The following is a 24,966-nucleotide window of genomic DNA, read 5'->3' as shown; positions in this document are numbered from 1 at the left end:
TTGCATCTCCTCCGTTGCCTCTCTGTTTTTTAGGTGGCTAACTTCTTACTTAGGAGATAGGCTATCATAAACATAGAATAAACTAAAGAAATAAACAAAGCATCCCGTAAGTCTCAATGAATAAATGGATGTATAGTACCTTGCTTTTCACAGAATATTTGTTGAATGTACTTTGAATGCTCTAATTAGCATAGTATTTTAAATTCATTCAACAAGTAATTTCTTGAGATCCTGATATGTGCCATTTTTTAATTCAATATTCCAAGTCGCATGATTCACACATCCTCAAGGAACTTAATACTTAGTTAGGAAAACAGTCATGCAAACAAAAACAATATAGTAAGATAATTGAAATGGAGAGAGGGAGGAGGAAAAATAAAAACGATAGCACTAGAGGTTCCACCTGTTTGAAGGAACCCTATGGTGAGTTTTTGTAAAGCTAGTAATATTCACTATCTACTAGAATCTATACAGGGCAAGTATAGAATTGGGCTGGTGCGATGGAAAGGGGGAATCTGCGTGAATTGTGTGTTGCATCTGGGAAGATTTCCTGAAAAACGTGAGCTTGGAGCTTGACATTTAAAGGACGAGAAACTTTTTGCCATAACTGGCAAAAAGAGGAAAAACATGCCCCATGAGTAATTGAATTCATTTTTATCAGAAGTCTAGTTATCTCTAGATACAAACTACATTTCTATAGATCCATGAGATTTTCAAATGATTTGGAGTCTAACACCCAATATAATGAGTAGAATTATATTCTCGCCACTTCTATTTTTCTGAAATATATTATAGTTGATTATTGTCAGTGAAGTTGAACATATGGTCCTAAAATGGCTCTAAATGATTTTATATGTTTTCTGTTTTATTATTATCCATCTGATACTTTGAATGAGGCAGCATACGGCAGTTAATTTTTTCCTCTAGTCTCTTGTGCACAATATTAAAACAATTCAAAGCAGTTCATATTTCAGCTGTCTTTTATGGATGAATTATACTTCCTGCAGTCTGCACATGGAGACATAGAACAGGCCATGAGACAGATTTCAGCATAAATGTTATTTTGCTTGCTAGGAAGGATTTAAAGAATGTATTTAAAATTATGTGAGCTTTAAGTACAAATCAAATGCTGAGATGTTTCTTTAATTATAGCATGTACAGTAAATCCAAACAAATAGGTGAATAGCCTCTATGGTGCATTTTTAATACAAAGGGACTTGTTAGTTGTTTCAAATGACAGTTACGTATTTGAAAAAGACATTCAGTACAATCATAGATTCTTAAGACTGAAAGGGCCATTTAAGGTCATCTAGTAAACACCTCAACCTGTTATTGCAAAGTGTTCTACAGAATTCCCTGATTCAATTATCTATTGATGTCCAACCAACCCTCCCAAAATCTAGTGGCCTAAAACAACAGGAATATTTTTTTTGCTCATGATTCTGTAGGTCGCCAATTTGGGCCAAGCTTAGTTATACAGTTCTTCTCTTGGTCTCCTCTGGGTTCACTCATGTGACTACAGTCATCTGATGGCTTTATCATCTAGCAGTGGTCTGATAGAGCCTCACTCATGTCTGGTGGTTACTGCTGTGTGTTGGCTGCATCTCTCCATCTGGTCTCTCGTTCTCAAGGTTAGTTCACACTCCAAATGGTGGGGACCATGTTCCAAGAGAAGAGAAGCTTCAAAGTGCACACACTTTGCAAGTGTCTCTACTTCTATAATATTTGTTAATGTCCCATTGCAAAAGCAAATCACATGACCAAGCCTAGCTTCATGGGGTGGAGAAATAGACCCTGTCTCTATTGGGAGGAGTAGGAAAGTCACAGTGCTTGCAAGCAAGGATGTAACAAATTTGTGGCTATTAAGTAATCCATCAAATTCTGTTATTGTGGTTGTACAACTTTTGCTTGATCATCTGCAATAGGAAGAAGTTTAGTATCTTCCAAAATAGCCTCTTTCATTATAGTTCAGTTCTGACTCCCTGTAGCTTCCATTCATTGGTGATAGTTTTTTGTCCATATATACAGCTATCCAGCCAGCCAGCCAGCAAGCAAGCACCTAATATGTTAAGCATTAAATAGCATAGAAAAATATAGTGAATGGGTGAGATGTGATCCTTGCTGTCATGAAAATCATATTTACTATGGGAAAACAGACAATAAACATGAAAACAAATGTATTTTGAAAAAAATTATATGCTTTGAAGTAGTCAAGGGAACCGTGAAAGCATGTAACAGGGTATCTAAACTAGTCTGTGGGAGAAGGGGTCAGGGAAAGCTTACTAGAAAAAGTGACATAAGGATTAGACAAGTGATGAATAAGGGAAAGAGCATTTCAGGCAGTGTAAACAAGATTTGCAAAGGCCCTGAGGTGGAAAGAACTTTACTTGTTCCAAGCCAGTTACTTGGAACAAAATAGAAAGTGTTATTAAGTACTTTTGGAGAAATAGGAAGTGGACAGGTTGTGTAGGGCCTTGTGAAGTTTTGTCATTTTATTTCTTGGAGTCATGGAGAACAATCAAATCCCTCTTTTATGTGATAGCAGTTTAGGATGGTAGTTAAGAGTATAGGCTCTGGAGTCATTCTGTCTGGAAAAGAATCCACACTCTACCGTTTAGTGTGTGATCTTGGACCTGATTCTTCATCTATAAAAATGGAGATTATAATAGCTACCTCATGAGTTGTTCTGTGAATTAAGTAGAATAATTTATGTAGAGCGCTTAACACCATCTCCGACACATAGCAAATGGTGAATAAATGGTAGTTATTATTATCACTATTTTTTTTCTGTCTCTGCCATATCGGGTCATTTTCCTCCAAATATATTCTAAACATATGAGTTTTAACTGGGCTTCGTCTTTTGACTGTCCACAAGGATTTTTGCATATGAAGATCATTCAAAAATCTAACCTGAGTCCTTCATTTATGATATAAAATAAACTCAATGCCTTGGATTTGGTTCTTTCTGGGTATGAAGAACATGCAGTTAGTACACTATCTTATAAACTCTCGTATGAAGTATCTTATTATTTATTTCCTGACATGCATAGGTATGTGTTTGTGTGTATGTGCATGTGTATTTATCTCTAATTAGTCATCGTCCCCAAGTTAATAGCAATGATTGGAATCTCTTTCTCTGGAGTATGGCAGTTATACTTCTCTTTTGACAGCAGGGATTGATTTTTTTAAATGACCCCAATCCGTTATGATATATATTATTATTCTTAAAACAGTAAGCTTTTAGGACTAACAGAAACCTTAACCTTCATCTGCTCTAACTCTTTCGTGTCTCACTCCATTTTTGTGGTAGACAGAGAGATGTACTGCCCAGACTGCCCTTAAAGGAAGGACTTATTGGTCTATCTGCGGGACTGCTGTGAGCAAACAGCCTCCCATTGTCACCTGCTTCAGGGTTTGTCTCAACAACAGAGAGCAGATTTTCCCATGGGTATACTCTTCATATTCAATGACTAATTACAGTGGGAGTATAGAGGCCCAGCCATCCGAGTCCAATATGAGACATGCTGATGAGCCATATATACTCAAGTTCCCTCTGGCGTTGGCCTGCATGGCAGTTTTTCTGAACCTGCATAATGCTGCCTCCTACCCCCTACTTCAGTAGGTGTTGATCTCTAATAAGCGCCTGGCATGTCCTAATAAACTCCATCTCAGTATCTACTTCCAGAGAACCCAACCTGTAACATCTCTTAACTCCTGTAGCGCACATCTACTCATGAACCTGGACCTAGAATCCAGTCTCTTAATTCCAAATCTTAGGCTGTAGACACTCTGGCCATCTTCTTTATTAAATCCTTATTCATAGGTTCCATTTTCCATTTCTTTAATTTTTCGTTGCTTTTCTACATGCCCAGAAAACATGTGGGCTCCTCCTATGTTCCAAAGTCTGTGAGACTTGCCTGGCTTTATACTGAGATATGTTTCTATATCAGGAATGATTTCTGGGTCTGAGAATGGCACTGCTATACAAACCAACAACTTTTACAGTACAACTCAATTCCAGGAGATAGGATCTGAGAACTCTGAAATTGTCATTGATAAAGAGGGAGAGGCAGGGGAATAGGCAGTAGTCAGGAAGATGAGCAGATAATTCACTGGGGCCCACCTCCCAGAATGTCCTCCACCTCAATTAGCTCAGCTATTATATATTCCCTCATGTTTCATGCTCTGCATTGTCACCTGGATCTCCCTCGTATAATCTTTTCTTAGTGCCACTTATTAAAAATGCTGACTGTCAAAGAGCTCTATAAATTTCTATAAACATCCCCTGACTCAATAAAAAGGGATGGAATTGAACACTAAGGCTATATTCCATTGTCTGTCTCCCAAGAGTGCTCAGATAAACTATGAAATAAATCTTTCTGTCCCATCCAGGTCATTTCACTAGCTTTAATATTATTTACAACCCTATCCACACAATCCCTGTTTCTTACCCTGAAATCATCAGCATGTTCTCTTTTTCTTTTGCTGCAAGCTCACAGGGTCTTTCAGACTGAAAATAGCTGATGCCTCTAACACTGGTAGTGAAAAAAAAAGCTCCCCTGGTTGCTTGTAGACCATTTCTCAAAATGAGATGCATTTCAGGTATGCAGAGAAGAGATTTTTTAAGTGCAGGGTGTGGTCCTAGGGCATACTAAGAGTGTCAGAGATTTTGAGAAGTAGTGTTTACCGAAGGACAAAAAAAGTCTGGGAGGTTATACCATAAAGAGTGGTTATCTCTGCATAGTATGATTACAAATAATTTTTATTTGGCTCAGCTGTATTCTATATATTAAACTTTTATCACTTTTGTAATAAATTTTATGCTAAAAGAACAAAGTAGCATCTGCATTCTAGATAATCCTTATGCTTTGCTTTCATACACATATACACATTCATCTATATGTATATGTACAGATATATATAGTGATATACAGATATTATGTATTATTATTATAACACATATATATAAGACTGGCATTATTCAGTATACTTAGTACATGTGGAGACTGAAGTGAAGCCAGGTGAAATTAAGTGACAGACTATTCAGTTTCTTACAGTGAGTAGTAGTAGAGCAGGACTACAATTTCCTTCTCCTGAAACCAAGCCTAATGTTCTTTCTACAACTACATGCTAGTTTTAAAGAGAAGTGGAGAAGTTGCCTTAAAGAACATTTTCCTCAAAATTTCAGGATCCTATTATGTCTCTGAACATGCTTATCATTAGGAGTATTTTAACAGTATCACTTAGGCAAATGGAATGAAAGAGAATCAATGCACCTGCCAAAGTCAGAATCAAAGCGTGTTCCATAAAAACATATTGGTACCCAGTCTTCACAGATGCCTTATTCCTTTATGATGAAGGTAAAAGAGGGCTTTGAATTTAAGAAGCTCAGATATCCCATTCTTGATAAGAGCAATTTTATTATGCTCATGAAGTTTTTTCTTTTTCACCTCTGGACATTTCTGTGGAACAACTCCCTACCCTCAACTTCATGTCCCTCAAAACAGCAAACCTGCGAGAAAACAATCTACTCAATAGCTAAAAAAAGGATACTCTCACCAGGACAAATACCCTTCCATTCACTTAAAAAATGTTGGTAAGGCACATCAAGCAGAATGTTTAGTGAATGTTAAATAAGCAAGAATTTAGCCCCATTAAGTGTATGTAACTTCTGGGCTGCAAATAAAAATGTCCACAATGCAGCAAGGAAGTGATAAAAGTTATGGATTCTCTTCTCCGTAATTACCCAGCTCATACTCCCTTAATATGCAGTGAAAAATGTCATCTCTCCTGAGCTAAAGAGTGGGGAAATGGTAAATGAGAAGAATTCCCTTTAGAGACAAGATCTTTGATTCCCCGTATTTACCTCTCTTATAACATTTATCACTCTGAATGGCAAAAGTCAATTTACATGTGTTTTCCCTCACTATACCAGGAACAGATGAAGGGTAACAAGTAGATTCTAGTTTTTCTTTCGTTTTGATGCTTAATACAGTTAATAGTTAATACTATGCCTAGCTCATAGTAGGGACTCAATAAATATTTGTTAAATAGTATTCTTAAACCTGTGACAAGCATTTTTTGGTAACCAATGCCACCTCTATTTTCCTCAAGATTACGCCTTGTGGCAGAGAGAGTCTAATTGCAGCTAATGTTACTTTTTTTTTTTGGTGAGGAAGATCAGCCCTGAGCTAACATCCACACCTATCCTCCTCTTTTTGCTGAGGAAGACCGGCCCTGAGCTAACATCTATGGCCAGTCCTCCTCCTTTTTTTCCCTTTTTCTCCCCAAAGCCCCAGTAGATAGTTGTATGTCATAGTTGTACATCCTTCTACTTGCTGTATGTGGGACGCCGCCTCAGCATGGCTGGACAAGCGGTGCATCGGTGCGCGCCTGGGATCCGAACCCGGGCTGCCAGTAGTGGAGCACGTGCATTTAACCGCTAAGCCACGGGGCCGGTCCCCAGCTAATGTTACTTTAACTGATACATCTCTGTAATACTTAGTGTCGATACTGTAATTGTTCAACATCTGAGAAATTTTCAATTAGGATTCATACCATTTGTTGGAATACTATTGAATTTAAAATTCATTCTGTTAAGTTTAAATTGAGTAAAATATTCTTTGTACTCTAATTGGTTTTATTTTCAAATGTCATAGTATCATAATGCTTTGATACCTGGAAAATTGTTTTCTGAAAAATTCATAGTAAGAAAAAATAGCCTTCACTCCTTAAGAAGCAGTTTTAACCAGAATTTCTTAGTAGACATTCCTAGACTGTCTGTGGCAGAGCTTAGCGAATAGGTGATCTTTACTTACTGTGTGGAAAAGATCTCTCACTCAATCTGAGCTTCTTTAGAGAAGACATAAACCATAGTGGGGTGGTTGCAAAGATAGGGAAAAAGATAATCATAGAAAAACATGGCCCAGAGGATTATGAGTGACTGCGTGTTTTAGGAGCTTCTTTGTGATTATTTGGCAAGGACCTTGAAGCAGAGAAACATCTGTATCAGGCCACAGAAACTACATGAAAGGGGGCATGTTGGGATCTGCAGCAAGAAAACCAAGAGGAAACTCTTACCAGGACAACTAACACTGGCAAAAAGAGAAAGTAGCTAAAAGGAATTTTAACTCCACAGCTATGACTTAGTGTGGGCTGAGCCAGTGCCTAACACTTTTTAAAAGTTACGTATATAACTAATAGTATATAACAAAAAGCCCAATTTAGTCAAGGTGATTAATAATCACTGTGTGTTTAAATAATAAACCTAGATAACATTTATCTCTAGGTATTTATATTTCTTTTCTTTTTTTGGTGAGGAAGATTGGCCCTTAGCTAACATCTGTTGCTGATCTCCCTCTTTTTGCTTGAGGAAGATTCACCATGAGCTAACATCTGTGCCAGTCTTCCTCTGTTTTGTATGTGGGTCACCACCAGAGCATGGCTTGATGAATGGTGTAGGTGTGCACCAGGGATCCAAACTCGCGAACCCTGGGCTGCTGAAGTGGAGCGTGTGAAATGTAACCACTACACCACCAGGCCAGCCCCCTCTAAGTATTTATATTTCTTTTTAAATTACTCTATGTGATATCTTTATTTATTTATTTATTTATTCATTCATTCATTCATTCATTTTGTGAGGAAGATCAGCCCTGAGCTAACATCCATGCCAATCCTCCTCTTTTTGCTGAGGAAGACCGGCTCTGAGCTAACATCTATTGCCAATCCTCCTCCTTTTTTTCCCCAAAGACCCAGTAGATAGTTATATGTCTTAGTTGCACATCCTTCTAGTTGCTGTATGTGGGATGCCGCCTCAGCATGGCCAGAGAAGTGGTGCGTTGGTGCGCACCTGGGATCTGAACCCGGGCCACCAGTAGCTGAGCGTGCGCACTTAACCGCTAAGCCATGGGCCCGGCCCCTGTGTTATCTTTATTTAAATAAGGAGTTTAGTTACCCAATATTTGTGCTATTATTTTAATAATTTGTTTCTCTAAAACAAAACATTTCAAGTAGAAAAACTTCACATTTTATTGCTCTTTTAATCTTCCACACTTGTAGCAACCCCAAATATATGGTTTGTATTCCATCACTCACGGTACCACTGATCACTTGGGAGCAGGACTTGGAAATCTTAGGCTTAGTGCCTAAGGGAAAATAAACTAACTCAACAGGACTGACCTTAGAAATGCAACTCTGTAGGTTTTCCCAATTTTGAAAAGATTTTGTCTTCAACACTGAGCCCCCAACCAGGATCCTTAGTCTGAGGTCACAATCATCCTGAGTCCAAATTTCAAAGCTGATAAAATTTGTCTGCTGTGTTTCTTTACCTCCCCTCTTAGTAACGCATCACCTGGGGTCGCCCCACACACCAGGGCTCTTTCACATTTATCTAACCTGTGCTCCATTGCCTCAGGGCCATGCCCTACATCAGATGCCCTATTCCAAAATAATCTTAAAACTCCTCCACAGAGTAGTTTGAATTGTATAATGTGTTCTCTCCTCAATGTTATTTACATTATTCTGGGCATCTAGTGTACAACATGGTAATTATAGTTAATAATACTGTATTATATATTTAAAAGTTGGCAAGAGAGTAGATCTTAAATGTTCTTACCACAAAAAAGGAATGATAGTTATGTGACCGGATGGAGGTGTTAGCTAACACTATGGTGGTAATCAGTTTGCAATATATAACTGTATCAAATCAACATGTTGTACACCTTAAACTTACACAATGTTATATGTCAATTGTATCTCAGTTAAGCTGGAAAAAAAAGAGTATTTATATTTTAACCAAGGATTCTAGAAAGACAATCCCCTTTGAGGGTAAGGAACCATTTTTTATCTCTCTGGCTGCTTTAAATTTTTCTCATTGTTGCTGGTTTTCCACAATTTGATTATATGTCTTAGTGTAGTATTTTTTGTTTATTCTGCATAGGATTCCCTGACCCTCTCAAATTTGTGGTTGATATTTCTAATCTAATTTGGAAAACTTTCAGCCAATATTTCTTCACATAGTTCTTCTGCCCCTCCCCTTTCTGGACAATTACACGGATATTAGATTGTGTGGTATTGTTCCACAGGTCTTTGATGATCTGTTTAATTTTTTCAGCTTTTTTCCTCAGTGTCTTTTAGTTGTGATAGTTTCTATTGCTTAATCTGAAAGTTCATTGTTCTTTGCTTCTGCAATGTTTAATTTTCTATTGAACCAATTCAGTGAATTTTTCATTTTGGGGGGTCTAGTTGCATTGAGTTCTTTTTTATATTTTCAATTTATATCTTCATTATGTTCATATTTTCCTTTAAATCCTTGATCATATTTATAATAACTGTTTTAAAGTCCTTGTATGATAATTCTATAATTGCTATCATTTTTGGGTCTATTTCTATTGACTGATTTTTCCTAGTTAGGCATGCCATTTTGCTACTAAGGCTAGACCCTTCTGCATTCTCTACTGATTGCCCTAGGCAGTCAGTGAGGCTTCTCCACTCTGGATGATCAGAACTCAAACATTTCATAGCCCTGAGTGAGTTTTGGGAATTGTTCAGCTTACAGCTCCTTGGCAGTTGTTCTTTGACTAGCTGTGAAGAGTTTTACCCTATGCACGTGCAGCTTAATATTATGGCAGACATTCAAGAGGATCCCATGCAGATTTGTGGAGCTATTTCTCTGAGTAGAACTCTCTTTGCAAATCCCAGCCACTTCAGCCTTTTCAAACTTCAATCTTTTTCTCCTCAGCTCCGCAAGACTACCATGTTCTGCTTGGGTTCTCTTGCTCTACTCTGTGGTTCAAAAAACTCCCCCAGGCAGAAAGCCAGGGTAACTGTCAGAGGCACCTTGCTTATTTCCCTTCTTTGAGGGATCAAAGTCCTGTGTTGCCTATTGTCCAATATTTGAAAACAATTATTTCATATCTTTTGTCCACTTCCCTAGTTGTTTATGGTGAGAGAGTAAGTCCAGTACCAGTTACTCCTTAATGGCCAGAAGTGGAAGTTCCAAGGAGCCCTTTTGAAAGCTCTCAATTGTACTTCACAGATGGCTTTCATCTATGGCTTAGCATAAAATCTGATCTCTTGACAGTCAGTTTGATCAAAGGGTATTTCAGACAATAGTAGTGTCTTATTAGTTGAGATATAGGTGAACTCTAAGTGTCTTATAGTATCTTATTTTTGCATACTCCCTCCCCTGCCCACCCCTGCCCACTCCATGCTCTGAGGTTGCATTGAAGCTTTAGCTTTGGAGAAAAGCTTTTGAGATTAAAGTTTCAAATGAGAGGTATATTCAGTAGTCCTTATTGGGTACCTCAACATTTGTGAGTTGTTCTTTTGTCTGAAAGATTATTGGGAGTTTTAGACATAGAATAAGACCTATTTCTCCTCTTTTAAAGACCAAGCCTCAGACCTCTGTGAACTTGAAATGAAAGTCTTATTTTATTCAGCTCTCATTTGCATTATGTACCTTTAGTAGTCAGTGATCACTAAAATCATTTGGACTTCAGAGACCTTCACAAAGAAGTGATCAAACAGGCCAATATTATGTTGGTCATTTAGTTTTTCATTCTTTAAACTGGAGGCATTATTCATCATACACCCCCACTCCAATTTAGGATTGTGCCTTACATAAAAGAGCTAATGAAATTAATGACTATTGTGTTAACATTGTCAAATTTTGCCATGTCATAGGGGGACATTACCAGAAGCTTTGTACACCTCCTTTTTCCCTTTGCCTATCTGAAATTGTTTTGTTATGCTTTTACTACATGCCTTTGAAACCTTTTTTAAAAGTAATTTTAAATAATGACTCATCCACAACTATTTGATAGTACCACCACTAATTTTTTTCCCACAGGGAAGCTGAGAACCAAGAGATAAGGCATTTATTCAAGGTCATCCAGCAATCAAGAAATGGAATTAGAACACAAAACTCCATCTGTTGAGCTTTTAAGCCAACTATTCTTTTCTCCTGAGATTCTTTATGAGATAGTACAACCTGCCTCCAACACCATCATAGCATCCCCAACACCATCATACCACCACCAATACCATCATGCCATCTAAGTTGCATATGATTTATTACATCTCTTTAAGCCATTCATTCCATTGTTTGTGTAGTAATCTTTATTGATAAACACTATGGTTGACACAAAGCATTTTAATGAATAATAATAATCTTGAATGTTGTTTAAATTTGAGGACATGTATGTGACTGGCCTGGTAATTAGCATTTCCTAAAAAAGGTTATGAATTTTATTTAGTTTTTATTTTGCTCACGATATGTTATTAATGTTTAATGGAAGATTTACTCAGCTCTTTTGTAGACAGCAAAATCATATTTGAAATAATTTCCTAACTAATTATTGTGGAAACATATACAGAAAATAAATTAGATAATAATAAGGAAGCATGGGGGGCCAGCCCAGTGGCATAGTGGTTAAGTTTGCATGCTCCACTTCAGCAGGCCAGGGTTCGCAGGTTCAAATCCTCAGCGCAGACCTACACCCCGCTGTCAAGCCATGCTGTGGTGGCATCCTACATACAAAATAGAGGAAGATTGGCACAGATGTTAGCTCAGGAACAATCTTCCTCAAGAAAAAAGAGGAGGATTGGCAATAATTGTTAGCTCAGGAACAGTCTTCCTCACCAAATAAATAAATAAATAAATAAGGAAACATGAGACAGCAAAAATCTCTCTTTATTACTAAATCACTCGTTAGAAAATCAGAGAAATACATAAGATAGTGGTCTGCTTCATACGGCCTTTCTACCATATTGCTACAAAACATAGAGCTATGTAAAATTTCCTTTTGATCTCTCACATGGGAATATGTTTGTTTATTGTCTGGTTGTTTGAAGTTGAAAGTCTTTTCATAGCATTTCAGAAAAACGAATCATATCATACTGTGTACTGTGGCTTAGAGAAGATTTAGAAAGCCATCCTGCAGATGTTCTAACTTTGGATCCGTCTGTTCACAATTCTCCTCTTCCCCAGCATTGCCAGACAAGAGACCATTGCCCAAAGCCTATTAAATGAAATAAAGAAAGACACTGGAATAATACAATGTAATCCTTACCAGCAACTCTTTTTTTTTTTTTTTTTTCCTGGAGATCCTAAAAGAAGTAATATTTGCTGACACAAATTTTACATTCTGCCAATTCCCAAAAGAAATACCAGGAGTCTACGTATGTTTGAGTAAATATAAATAGTAACAGCTTTACAGGGAATGGAAACAACTTCTTGATGCTTACATCTCTGTTAATTCACAAATTATGTTTTGTGCATACCATTTAATTTGGACAACAAATTATACTGTTCCTTTGCAGTTTTCATGCTACTCCTTTTCCCTGAAATAGAAGGGGACCAATACAAAGGGCTCCTGTCCTAATTCCTTCCTCAAACTCAGCTCCAAACATTAACATAATTACCCATTTTCATGTCATTGAGGCTTATATAAGGTGTATCTCAATCCTGATAAGAGTTAGGAAGAGTAGCCCTCTCCCCAACCCTGCAACAAAAGATTCTAGTTGGAAATTCGTATAGTTTTGAGTAGTTCATGACACTGGAAAAATATGTGTTATACTTTCATAGGAAATTGCTGTGCACTCTATAAAACTGTTGACTTGCTAATAATCTGCACTGCTTTTATTTATTTATTTATTTATTTGTCTCAGAAGTTAAGAAGGAAGCATGCATAACACTGCCTTTGGGATGTTTTATCTTTTACTTAATATGTGTACTTATTAAAGGTATTTGCATGTGTGTGGTGATGGATTGTAATTAGTATTTGGGTGGTGAACATGAAAACATGATGTAATCCATGCAGAAACAGAAGTATAACGATGTACACCTGAAATTTATACAATGTTATAAACCAATGTTACAATAAACCAAAAAAAAAAAAAGGTGTTTGCTTATTCAAGCTGGTAAAATAATTCTGAATATTTAATAATTCACAACCCGAATTCTTCTATCACCTGTACCAAGAGGCAGCATGATGTAGTGGTTGAGTGTGGGCTCTGGAATCAAACTGCCTGGAGTCAAGTCCCAGTTCTACCACTTACCGGTCATGTGACCTTGGGCAAGTCTCGTCACCTCTTTTTGTCTCAGTTTCTTTTACTGTAAAATAGGGATACAGTAGTACATATCTTGCAGAGTTGTGGTAGCAAGTGAACATATGCAAAGTACTTAGTATGCCTAGCTCATGATAAGCACTACTCAGGTGTTAGCTATAAATAGGAAGTGCCTCACAGCAAAAAACATGTATCTCACAATCTCCCTTCCCTACTTCCTTCATTGCACAATGTTGTCTAGGTGAAGCAACTCCAAGATTGGCCAAAAAGGAATATTTCCCTCCACTCCACTCTCATTTTTTTGTCCTCTTTAAGGCAAAGGCCAACTTGGTTAAATAATTATTTTCCTATTCTGAATGCTGTGCACATATTGACACTCAATGAATATTTATCTATCTGAATAAAAAGGACAACCTCATATTGGTTTCATAATTTCCCAGAAAGTGACTCAAGGTTTGACTCAAACTTTAGGTACTTTCAGAAATCTAAAGTAAAAATTTCCTTTCAAATCAAGTAGGAAGTAGTTAGCAGTATCTTGCAGAAATGTTCTAATCATGGTCTTCTTCTATGTACTGAACACGTTTTACATGTGTAATGAGATTTGTGTATTAGTGACATCTGCTGCTGCTTAATCAGCTCCTAAGAATAATAACAAATAATCACAGAAAATGGATTTAGGAAGTCTGTGTTTTAATTAAATCTGTTTACCTCAAGTTGCATTGCATTTTTTTCATTCCCTGGGTGTAGGTTCCACTCTATCTCTTGGTACAGTTTTTAATCCCTACCCAGGGCAGACGTTTATCTTTATTTTACATTGCCTCTTCTAAGCCTAAGGCCGTTAACTCAGAGAGTCTTCTAAGTTTTACTCATAACCCAACTTATCTTTATCATGTTACTGAGACAGTTGAGTTTCTAGAGTTCAGAAGGAAAATGTTTCCCAGGATCATGGCCAGTTAACTCAGATAGTTGGAACTTACTAATTTGGTCAGGCTGTGAGTTTGATTTTTTTAAGGGCCAGTTAGCCTTATGCTTTTGCACTAGGATAGGTCTGACAGACATGTGTACTCTTGACCAAAAGGGAGATTCATTGAGAGGTTGTAGATTCTTAAGCAGAAAGCCATCTCCATTACTGAAAAAAAGAAAACCAAAACTCGGGTGCACACCCGACATGTTCTTAATCAGTAGAGCCATGTTTGTTTATGCAATATGAATACCTCAGACCTCCTCAGCCCGTGGTTACAAATGAGGTCATATGAACTGTAATAATGCCAATATTACTGTCTTATGATTTCCACTTGCATATCTCAGAATTCCTTGACTGTTTCCCCCAAAGTGTCACTCAGTTATATAGGAAGATCCCCGGAGGTGTCTCACTGTGCTCACAAACAGTATTTTTATATTCACCCATTTCAGGCCTTTTGTTGATGTCTGTTCCCCAAGAAGACACTTAAAAATATCACTTTATTGCTGTCACTGCTGCCATGCCATCTTGTGGGACCGTGATTTCTTGCTTAGGGTAATCTCTTCTTGTGCTCTCCAAAGCAGCAAACCTTCTAAGGAGCCAAAATAACACTTAGAGTCTTTTCAGGTCTCACTGTGTCAGTGCCTCTCTAGGTAAAGTGGGAAGAGTGTTACTCTTCCCACAATCTATAGCACTTGTTTACCTGGGCACTGAAGCAGTATTGTTTGTGTCCCTATCTTTCCATATAAAAATATTGTATTCCATATTAAAAATAGCTCCTTTGGCTTCTGTCTTAAGTCTTGCTCTCCCTGGGGCTCAGATCTTAATCATTGAGACCGGGTAGGGCACCAGACATAATTTTGGCCTCTCCATTACCCTTTATTTCCTCAGGAACCTATGCAAAAAAATGGACAAAACCCTTCATCTTCCCTCAGCCCCCATGCAAATTAACTCTACTAGTCTACTAATTCGCCATAGTCGTCCTGACTTGCTTTAATTCTAGCAGTGGACATAATAAGGCTCAAGCTGAGATCTCTACCACATGTTTAAAGAAGGAAACCTCTTCAAGAATCTGTATGAAGACTCTGTTGCTCTGAGCCAGGCCAGCTTAAAGTAACATATACTCTATGGTATGATTTCAAAGGAGCAAGGAAGATACTGATATCCACTTGAGGTCCATACATGCATCCCAGTCTTTCCTCAACTGTTGGCTGGTTACCTGGACTTTACTCCCAGAGATATCTCTTTTCACTTAAGTCCTTTGGTCTTTACACAGAAATCTTCCTGGAAGAGGGAACTTGCCACACTGTTATAAGGCTGAGCATGTTTTGATAGGAAAAGATCAGGAGAGGGTCAAGCCCTGAGAGGGAAGATGGAGTATGGACTCCAGAGGGAGGAAACAAGGTGAAAGTTAGGCTGTGAGTATGAAGATAAACCTACTGACTTCCCCATGCTTTCTGAGGACTCCACCTTTGACGAAGTACACTGCCTGTTAATCAAGTCTCTAGCACTGCAATCTCCATTTTACTCTATGGAGAGAAACACTTTTTCTTTTCCAAATGTTATTTTGATGCCCTGTAAAAATGGCGACATCCTTTTTTCCCTCTTGTTTACGGGCATTTTACCCATTCTTTCTTCTTCCTTTTATCGTCTTCTATTGCAATCACAAAACCAACAATAACAACAACAAAAGAAAATAAAGCAGAGACCCCACCATAAACCTAGCTTCCATGAAATCAAACAAGAGAAACAGAAATAGAAAGGAAAAATACAGTCCAGAGGTAAGCTGCCTAGTTTTCATTAGCAGGTACCTCTTAGGGCCCCACAGTTTTATGTCCTTTCAGACTTGACCTAAATAGGCTGCTTTTTATTTTCATGGCTGGTCTATGACATCATGGAAGTTAGCTCATCATAATTCACTTGAGCCAGAGAATCCATCAACCCTAAAGCAGGTCAGTCTTAAACCCTACAAAGAGATGTTATTATCCAGAAAAATGTCAGTAGTAGAATGTTTTCCCTCTAAAATGACCCACAGCATAGACCCTTAGAATAGGTCTGGGGTATTACAGTACTCAGATGGATGAGACACCTGAGTACCATGTGCTCACTGAGATACGGTTGCTAATCATTAATAAGGATCGCCAAGTAAATATCAATGCGCACAGTTCACCTTCAGAAACCATTAAGATTCAGCTTCACCTTGGGGTTCAGCTCTATAGTGAAGAAGTGCTGGCAGAAATCTTTGATCCCTATTTGCTTTGAAAGTGCTGGCCTAGAATTGGTGGGTGGATAAAAACAGGAGTTATCCAAGTAGCCATACATGCTGAGGGACATGTAGCCTCTTAATAAAGTCACAGCTGGTAGTTATCAAATCCAAATGGACTTGAGATTCCCACCAGCACAGAGGAATCAATATTTATCAACAGGAAAAGTGATATTCATTACTGCCATTTGAAGGTCATGCATATAAAGCATATATGAGTAATGCTAAAGCTCAGAGCTATTTCCTCTCACAATTTGGTAGATAGAGTGCCTCTGCTTCATTTTGCCACTGCCCAATAGCCTGTCTCCTCCCTGAGCGAATGCATAATTCCCTCTTCTCTCTTGACCTTTGCCTCGACATATTTCTTAAAAATAATAGTGCTATGCAGAAATAAGCAGAAGGGAAGCTTTGGGGACAATGCAGGGTTTCACATCAGAAGAGGGAAAAGATTCACAAATACCAAATGGATAACACCCAGCTAGGTACAGTGTCAACAGAAGATCTCAGTGTTACAGTAGAAAACAAGCTGACTATGAGGAGTAGCACTTCAGCATTCGTGTGATTTACAAGTAGACATGGGCAATGGAGAAGGCTGGAGGCACTTGGCTTGGATCCCTCTTGCTCCCCACTACTGTTTTACATGGAGTTGCTCTGACTCTCACTGACCTGTCATACCTGCTTTGGTGCTGTACTACTAAAAAGAAAAAGGCAGGATTTGAGATCCAGGGTTACTCTTTTAAGGGGATAAACCACTTAAAAAATCTTTTATGACCTGGGAAGAAAATTTAAAGGAAGCAGAATTGTTTTTTATAAAAAAGCCACATAATATGGGGTGTCTTAGGGAACTGAATAACAAGCCTCATACCCAGGCTGCCAGGTAAGCAGGAGTATATGCCTGCACTAAAGAGAAACAGCCAAGTGTTTCACTCACCGAAAGGACTTAGTTTGGCTTTCGGGATGCTCTTCCTAGGAAGAGAATCAATAGACAATAGGAAGGGTCCCACACTCAGGTTATGGCCTCTCTCATCCTGAAAGAGCTGAGATTCTCCTCTCATTGAAATGATTTAGATAGAATTCATTGATCTAGTCAATGAATGTTAATTTAATGCCTACTCTGTTCCAGGCACTATTCTAGATGTTGGGGATTAAAGAAAATAAAAAGCTTGCTTTCATGGAGGTAATGTTCTAGTGGTAGAGGGAGCAAGACAAAAATAAGCAAATACACAAAGAGATAAATGTATGTTTTGTTGATAATTGTTAAGAATAAAAATGAAGCAGTGTAAGGTAAAAGAAAGTAAGAGCAATAGCTACAATTTTAAATAGGGTAGTCAGGGAAGGCCCGTCTGAGGAGGTAAGATTTTATTTTTAACAATGTACATTTATCGAACACCTGTTAGGTACCAGCCACATGAATTAACTCATTCCATCTTCACAGAAATCCTATGAGATAGGATCATTATTATTCTTGTTTTGGAAATGGGGAAATTGGGTCCAAGAGAAGTCAAATAACTTGCCCAAGGAAACACAGCTAGTAACAGAGAGAGCTGAGGTTTGAACTCAAGCAGTCTGGCACCAAATTACGTGCTTGGAATCACTATGATACTTGGCATTTCAGACTCAGCATAAAGACAGAGGGATGTGCACACTATCTCATTAGCCCTGCAAGGTACCAACAGGACTATGCAAAAAGAAGCAGAGTAAGGGAGGTACCTGACAGAGAGAGCACAGAAAGAAAAGGGAGAATAAATGACTAATATTTGAGCATTTTTTATGTGTAAGCTGTTGTGCACATATAGTCTCATTTAATCCTTCAAACAAAACTATGAAGTAGTCATGAGCATACTTATGTTGTGGATGAGAAAATTGAGGTACAGTGTGGCTAAGCAAATTACCCAAGTTCTCACGACCACAAAGGACAAGATTATAAATTTGGGTCAGTCTATCACCAAAGTCCATGCTGTTTTTAATATACCATGGAGACGTCCAGAGAGAAGAAAAAGAAAGACAAGGAAATCCAGAGCAAAATACATGAAGACAAAATGACAAAGAGAGACAGCAAAAGAACGATTTAATAGGTTTGGAGGGCCAGAAGACTGACAGCGGCTTAAGGAAGTTCTAATGGCATCTTCGTCCTAAGCCTCTTCTCCCATAGCAAGTTGGGTGGATTCTTGAGAGTTACTATGATATATACCCAAATACTTGGGTATTTCAAGAATTGGCATGTCTAGTTTCTCACCAAGACCTGTGTTTGTATGTGAAATAGCCCTTGAGCACTGTATCATCTTCTGTAACTGCTACTGTTGTTAAATCAGGAGATCCAGGAAAACAAGGCAAGTAAACTTAGTAAAGACGTGAAGGAAAATTTAAGACTCATTGGGTATTTGAAGACCAGCATGTAATTGTAGTTATTTTTTTTCTTTAGAAGCACATTTTAAAGCTTTCAGCTTTAATGAGATAACTTTAGATATGCCTTGCCTGCCAACATTTCCCTTTCTAGTAATACAGTAGTAACACTGTGGGAATGTGAGAGTAATAGGCTGATGGGCAGTATTAGCAAAGAAAGCCGAATGGAGCACTGCTTGTCTTGTGTCATAGCGTTTGTGTGGTGTGGAGAAGCCAGGATGTGGTCAGGTCACTTGTGGGATGAGGCCGACTCACCCATTCATTATTCTGGACAAGCAGCAAGTCTACCTCTCACCCCATGCCTTGCATTTCTCTTCCCTCCCCATCTCTTCCCACACACAGTCAAAGGCTTTTATTTTTGCTGAACATTAGACAAACAAACAAATAAAGCAGCAAAGAGACTTACCTGTTCTATCTTTAACAGAGCCTTAGGTGACTCCCTGTGAAGGGAAGCTAAGGGAGGCCCAGTGTGGGAAACTAGCCAGGTCCGTTATTTGTATTCTTCAGGCAACTCTTTTAAACATCCATTTTTTTTTTCAGCTGTAAAATACTATTTCAGTGGCTATTGCTTTCTCAAAACTTTCTGGGATTCATTATACATCCTTGAGAACTAGGTGTTTGTGAATTCATTAGACGTTGGGAAAACTGGTCTTTTAAAAGAAAAATGTAGTCCTTTTTAGAATATACTGAGGGGACCAGAGAAACCATTGAAATTCGCCTTTGGCTCTATAACCCATTGTCTGTTGAAAATGACAATGGAACTAGAAATTGAATATAATTGAATTATGAACAAAGTTGATTTTGAGGAGATTTTGGCAAGTACATAGGCTTTGAGGACCTAGAAACCAAGAAATTCTATTCTGGTGTGTATTTTCCGATTTTGCTATAAGAAACTAAGGTAGACCACTTCTATGACATCTCCTCTTACCACTGGCCCATTGGTAAAATGGGTGTAGTGCCATTTTAATCATAAATCCTCTGAGCCAATGTCTTCCGGAAATTTTCATCTCAATTTATAAACGAAGTACAGAAGAATCGAGTTGACTTTTAATGGACCGACGGTGTGGTTGCAAATCTGAATATTGTTGTCTCTGTACCACTTTCGCATATTACAACTCCACCCTCAGCCCTGGCCATCTATAAAGTCAGTATGAAAAAGCCTAGTCTCTCATCAAGTCTATACTGGGCAAATAGTTAATTGAAGCACAGTTTCTGTTGCTTTAGGTTGAATTGGTGGCAGATTCTCTTTCCAAGTCATCACTGACCACCTGCTGTCAGCAAGGGAAAGAAAATGGGGCAAAGAAATAAGGAGAAGGAAAGGTTGTAGGGTAGTCAGGAGAAAAATGTGATTATGGAACATGTTCCATAAATTAAGCAATCTATGGAGAGTAATTGGGCTGGTGAAGATCTTCAGAGTGTCATGTCAGCTTCAGAACCTGAGAGCTGCTGTCTTAACTTGGCTTGTAGTGATTCACATGGGAATAGTGGGGTGGGGGAGCCAGTACGGATGGAGGCCAGACAAAGGAAAAAAAAAAAAAAAAAAAACAAAGTGCTTTGTTTACAGAAATCTCCTCAGAGAAATAAAACTATTGCCAACCCCACAACTGAAACATGTGTGTATATATGTATATATATATATATTTTGTGTGTGTGTGTGTGGGGGGGGGAAGATCAGCTCTGAGCTAACATCCATGCCAATCCTCCTCTTTTTGCTGAGGAAGACTGGCCCTGGGCTAACATCTGTGCCCATCTTCCTCTACTTTATATGGGACGCGGCCTCAGCATGGCCTGACATGCGGTACATCGGTGCGCACCCGGGATCTGAACCTGGGCGGCCAGCAGCAGAGCGCGCGCACTTAACCGCTATGCCACGGGGCCGGCCCCACATGTATATTCTTAATGGCAGCAACCCAGGAAGAGCCTGGCACCTAAGTCTAGTATGAAACTCCAGAGGGCAAGTCACTTGGAGGTAGTGGAACAGGAAGAAGGGCCCCAGAAATGGGTACCTGCGTGTAGCCATATCTTTCATTGTGCTTCTTGGCCACAGTTTTTAAGTAGCTTTAAGTTTCTTCCTTTAGCTATGAGCTGCTCAGCCAGGGGACCTTGGCTTCTACGTTCTTTCCTAATCAGCCAGAATTGTAAAACTGGACCTTAGTGTCTATTTCTTGATAAACTGGAAGCTATCCATGCCTTTTGACCGTGTTAAGAACTTCAACAACTTAAGTTCCCTATTTACCAAACTGACATAAGCCAGGTTTCCAAACAAGGTACAGATACCAACTGTGGGACATGCTTCAGTTTGACCCTCTTTCTATCACAGCTCCCTCTCTTGATACTCAAAATGTTTTCATCCATTCACCTGTCCTAAAACGTCTGCAGAGCACTAACTCTATGGTAGACACTGTACCAGGGATTGAAAATACAGTGAATAAGATGTAGTCCCTCTCAATCTAGTAACAGAGATAATTGTTGAAATTATGTAAAGAAATTGTTGAAATATTATGAGTTAAGACTTAAAAGAGACATGTAAAAAATTATGCCTGGGAGATGGGCGACTGTTCCACAGAGAAGATAATGTTTATGAAGGTTAAAGGCAGAGACATGACAGAAAAATATTCTGGACAGGGGGGAACAACAAGTGAAAAGACACAAAGGCATAAAAGTGTGTGGCCTGTTTAAAGGACCACAAGTACCCCAGTACAATGGGGGAACATATGGTATGAGTGGAGAAATGCTAGTTACTGGAGCCAAAGAGATAAGCTAGAGCAAGCTCATGTAGAGCCTCCTGTGATTAGATTAAAAACAAAAGTCGAGTTCATTCTGAAGTACTAGTCCCTCTGCCAATTTTAAGCAGAAAAATTTATATTCAGATTTATATTTTAGGAATCTGGTTTTGTGGTATTGTCTGGAAGATGAATTAGATGGCAGTACTGAAAGTAGGGAGACTGATTAAGAAGCTGTGGCACTGACTTTCATCCAAACTGCTGAAGGGTAGATCTGGAGTAGTACCTAGAGTGCGTTTGTGTGTGTGTGTTGAGGGGGGGTGGTTAGCAAGAGATGGTGAAAGAGGAGTGAAGGTCTTGGTTTCAGAGGTAGTTAGGAGTAGAAATGACAGGGCTTGGTAATTGATTGTATGTATAGCATGAAGGAGAGGAAGGACTAGAGGCTGATATCCAGGTTTCTGATTTTGAATAATAGGTGAACAGTAGTGCTGGAAAAGTATATGCCTTCCAAGCTATCTGCTCTCTCTATTCGCCTTTCCTTTTCTTCAGTGTTGGCTGCCCTTCCTCTCTTATCTCAGACAATCATCTCTTGACAAGAAGTTTGCAAAGAGGTTTCAGAAACCTAAACACAACACATTAAGGACATCTAAAAACCCACACAACCTGAGAAGTTGTGGCTTGAAGAGTGACCAAAATAATGTTTGCAAGTATAATAAAGACTTTTCAAGGAGATTTTTAAGCCTTTGATTTCCGTCTATGCAGAAGAGTAAACGAGGAAGGGGATAAAATTATAGTAAAGAACATTTCAGTGGGATATAAGGAAAATAGTTTTTAACTATGGTAGGGAAACAGACTAAAATGAAACAACTGGATGGAAACTATGTAGATATTCAGGGGTAGATATGATAATCCTGAGACCTAAATAATTTAGACACCAGCCTGAAGACAGAGGCCTGGATTAGATGGTCTCCCTGAGCATCCGTTCTGCAAATATCCTTCTATTCTGCCCCAGATATTCCCAGAGGAACTGTCATCCCATTGATCTGGCTGAGTAGATTAATTGAGGGAAAGGGAGCAGCAAATAAGTGAAATTATCTAACCCTGATGGCTCTGGAAATGGAGATAGTGAACAGAGAGAGGGGGAGAGAATTGCTTACTTCTATTTTGAAAGTTTTTTTTTTTTTTTAAGTAGAATCTTTAGGGCTAGCTCCTGTTAGGGGAAAAAATGCACCTAAGAGCCAGAACTTAGAATATACTAACTATCCAAGATAAAGGAAGGGATGGAAGGGAGTGGTACAGATAGAGAGATGCAAAGCAATGAATCAAACACTTTACTAAGCCTGAAACCAGGGCAGTACACTCCCTCAAGGCTAAAGCTGTAGATTTATGAGGAAAGTAGCTTAGCTTTGAGGCCCGTGGACTGTGAAAAGCATGAGCATTCTCCACACTCTGACACACAGGCAGGAAACATTCATACACATTCGTACACAAACAGAACACATATATAAACTATGGTTCTAGCAGAAAATAAGAATAATTTATTTTAATGATTAGAGATGAGCCATATCCCCAGTGGAGAATTATGCCAAGAGTACAATAGGACCAGAGGACTTCCAGCTAAATAAAACAGCATCTTACCAAAGCTATAGATCTCTGAGTAATGGATCATCTTTTTTCCTTTTCTTCTTAAGAGTTCATTTACATTTGAATCATTAATTCCACTGCAATGGATTATGTCATTCTGAATTATTTGGTATCTTCTACCATACCGTTATTTGTGGGCGAATCTGGAAGAACGATATATAAAATCTCATTTGTCAATTTGTCTTGGATTTTCTTACCCTAGAAAGTTTTACAGACTTTGTTAAATATAACATTACTGATGCATTAGAAATTTCATACTTTTTTTCCCAAGGAATTTTTGCTAAATGTCTCTAGCCTATGGCAGTTATCCAGGGATTTGTGGAGAGTTTTCTTCAAAGGAAGATAAAGCCCTAAAAAAGAAAAAAAAAATTCAGACAGTTCCTTCATGGAGTCACTTCTCTTTAGTACTTTCACTCATTTATTAGATTTTACAAAGGGTACCCACTGGTACCAGGCCCCAGAGCATATTAACATAATTTAAATAGGAGAAGATAATAAAACTGTGTGTGTGTGTGTGTGTATGTGTGTGAGAGAGAGAGAGATAGAGACAGAGAAGTCAAAGACAGAGACAGAGACACAGAGAAACAGAGACAGAAATAAAAACAACAGCCATAAACACAGCAGTTACCACATCATTTTATGTTATTGCTGCCTGCTCAGAAGGAACAGTCTTGCTCAAGATGAATCATGAGTGGTGATATCCCGCTTCTTTCTTCAAGCAGTATCCCCTATCACCCTAACTGTGATTTTGTGACATTTTCCTCCTCTCCTAGATGTTCCATATAGAATAGATTTATTAGAAAGAAAATAAAGTAGATGAATTATATCTCAATGAGACTGTTATTTAAAAAAAGAAAATCAGAAGACAGTTAAAATCCCTTTACTTTAGCATTCTTATAGGAATCTTATGACACCTTTTGAGGTAACTCAAAGCGCCCCTGGTGCAGGTGATGGAAAATGGGGGCGTGTCCTAAAACCCAGGTTAGACTGTCCTGGCATAGTGTGTGACTGATATATATTTGTAACAACATTTTAGGCATCCCTGAAGTTTAATATATTTAAAAGACTGATGGTTATTTAGCTCCTCCAGAGAAGCAAAGAGGGAATTTTTGGTTACCACCTTGTTAAACTCTTTACCTCTTCCCCTATACATGTCACTCCAGGAAATATCTACTGAGTATATTTCAATTAAGGCCAATTTTAATTGTAGCAATTCATTGAATTTATACTTTCCATTCCTGCATTTCATGGAATGCTAGCTTTAAAAAAGAAGTTATCTGAATGTGAGAGTGGTTGCAACCTTTGGTAAATGCATGAAATAATTGGCATTGCATCCAGCCCACTCTCAATACAGACCCTGATCTCAGGACTATGCCACTCACCCCAGAGCTACACTGGCAGTATTTTCATTTTTTATGAAGAGTCAAATCTCACACCATTTCAAGTAAGTAATTGTGTATATACTTTTTATAAATAGTAATTTATTGCTGAATGGTTGCTGTTATTTTATTGCTATCCTAGATTTCCACAAATTGAATTTTTACACTCTGCCTTCATAAGAAGTATTCATGCCCCTATTTTTAGATAAAACAATTCATCATAAAAGTATGGATAATTGAAAATTACTTTACATTTGATTAGTGATTTATACTTTTCATTTTCTGTTACCTCTTTGATCCTCACAACAAACCAGTGTGGAAGATTAAGAAACCCATTAAGTTTAAATGCTGTAGGTCACATATCTAACTGTATAACTAAATCTGGAACTCTGGTCTCATGATTCGCAGTCTTGTACTCTGTGGTATTCAGTAAGCCTGTCACAAATATTTCAGTTCTCGTTGCAGCCATATGGTAGGATTGTACTTTCCTGCCCAGCTGAAATTAGGTGTGGCCATATGACTTGC

The 24,966-nt window shown here is 38.3% G+C and overlaps 1 protein-coding gene across 3 annotated transcripts in view; it reads left to right on the top strand.

Annotated features, from left to right (window-relative positions):
* IL1RAPL2 (interleukin 1 receptor accessory protein like 2) overlaps window positions 1-24,966 on the top strand; it is a 1,036,854-nt gene that overhangs the window by 826,093 nt on the left and 185,795 nt on the right. The gene's annotated exons all lie outside the window — the stretch shown is intronic.

The sequence above is a fragment of the Ceratotherium simum genome, chromosome X, assembly GCF_057802395.1.
Source record: "Ceratotherium simum simum isolate JZ-2026a chromosome X, ASM5780239v1, whole genome shotgun sequence".
In the NCBI taxonomy this organism is placed as follows: Eukaryota; Metazoa; Chordata; class Mammalia; order Perissodactyla; family Rhinocerotidae; genus Ceratotherium; species Ceratotherium simum.
This window is presented reverse-complemented; position numbering and strand designations above follow the sequence as displayed.